This window comes from Condylura cristata, unplaced genomic scaffold (genome assembly GCF_000260355.1).
Source record: "Condylura cristata isolate star-nosed mole 26May11 unplaced genomic scaffold, ConCri1.0 scaffold00001, whole genome shotgun sequence".
In the NCBI taxonomy this organism is placed as follows: Eukaryota; Metazoa; Chordata; class Mammalia; order Eulipotyphla; family Talpidae; genus Condylura; species Condylura cristata.
Genome location: NW_004567102.1, coordinates 10790303 through 10792331, shown reverse-complemented (window position 1 = coordinate 10792331; position 2029 = coordinate 10790303).

Sequence of the window (2029 nt, the reverse complement as noted above, 5' to 3'; positions counted from 1 at the left end):
TCCCCAGGCTCCTGGCCCATGGGCACGGGATAAGAGGGCAGAACCCCAGCCGTGGCTGGACTTCGGAGGCAAAGGCCGCTGGAAAAGCTGCTCAGTGTTCCTGAATTTTTTATTTTAGAAGATGTGGTTCTCTCCCCGCAGTTTTCTTTATTGGAACTGTAGCTCTGGTAGCAATGAAGAATGAGCCTCCATGGAGCTTGCAAATGCCCGCTTATAATTGGCATTGATCAGGCAGTATCACCTACCACTTGCAGCGCGCCTTCCTGTGCTAGGCGTCCTGATGGATGTCATCTCCCTTCAGCAGCCAGCTGTGATTTTCAAAATAGAAAGCTGAATTTGAGCAAGGGCTTGTCAAGGTCACCCCCCAAACAGATTCATTTCCAAGTTTCCTCACTCCAGATCTTCATTCCCTCTGCATTAGACCAGCTTGAATTTGTCTTATTAATTCTTTCCAGCATCTAATCAAGCTTGCATGAAAAGCTTTTCTGCGAGATTAGTTTAAGTCCCTCAATACAAAATCAAAGCTAACTTATCTTGGTGAAATGAAAAAGAAATTAGACTGTTTTTATTAATAACAATGTCTTACTCCTTATAAAAAAAGGGGCCTCCCTGGTGGCCAGAGGGCTAAGTCTCAGCACTGTGGAGATATATAGCCACTGCAGCACAGTTTGATCCCAGTCCAGGGAACTGACCCACATGGCACAGCAGACCTCTCCTGTCTTGCTTGCTGCTCCCCTCAGCAAATGTGTTTCAGTGGATCTGCCTGTTCGGCTCCCCACTCTGTCTTTGGTAAATCCCCTCACACCCCTCCCCCTAAAGCTCTGGCCTACACCTCAGCTCTTGTATGCATAAATAAATCTTTTCTTTTTAATGAGTAGTCATTGTCAAAATTTTGTAAAATATAAAAAAGGAATGTTAAGACCCTTAATAATATCACAATTCAGATAGACCACTTTTTCTAGCCAGCTGTTTCTGTTTACAAATCACCCCAAAACTCTGTTGCCTTAAGCAGCTATCATGATTACCTCCTGCCTCCGGGGGCTGCCTGGGCTAAGCCCAGCTGTCCAGACTAGGAGCTCTCATCTCATGCAACTGCAGTCAGACAGTGACTCGAGTTTCCTCACTTATGTCTGGTGGCTTGTGTGGATCATCAGCTGCTACTTTTGGACATATCCATGCGCTTCCCCAAAGCATGGCATCTGGGTTCCCAATATAAACATCCAGAAAGACCAGGAAAAGCTGTATTGCTACCATAGTCAGGGATGCAGAAAGAAACTTGTCCACTTCTCTCAATAGAAGAATCAAGGTCACACTGGGTGAAGCACCTAGGGGGTAGGGATTTATTGGGGCCATCTTAGAATATACAACCTGCCCTCTACTTCATATTTAGGACTATTTCCAACTTGTCCTTTTTCTGTGCATAGATAATGTTAACATAATTGTAGCTAAAGTACATATATCATTTCCTATCAGCTTTTTATTTCACGCTATATTCCAGGCATTTTCTCATATTGAAGTTTAAAAAAAAGTCATATATTTAATTAGCCCATGGCAGAAAAGATTAACAATTTTGCAATAGCAATTTTTGCTGGCCAGAAGCATCATTATTATTGTTTGACCCAAGATGCTGCAATGCCAGGAGAACAGATTAAAATTGTCTGTTCTCACCCCACTGATTGGGGAAAAATTTTCTCACAAAAAACTAGCAATAAAGGACTGATCGCAAAGATATACATAGAACTGATGAAACTCAACAAAAATAAACAACCCCATGCAAAAATGGGCAGAAGTGCTAAAAAGATACTTCTCCAAAGAGGAAATGCAGATGGCCAACAAGCATGTGAAAAAATGTTCAACATCACTTGTAATAAGGGAGATGCAAACTTAAACCACCTCACCCCAGTGAGAATGGCACATCTTCAAACAACTAGCAACAACAAATGTTGGTGAGGATGTGGAGAAAAAGGAATTCTCCTGCACGGCTGGTGGGGATGCAAACTAGTACAACCACTATGGAAAACTGTTTGGA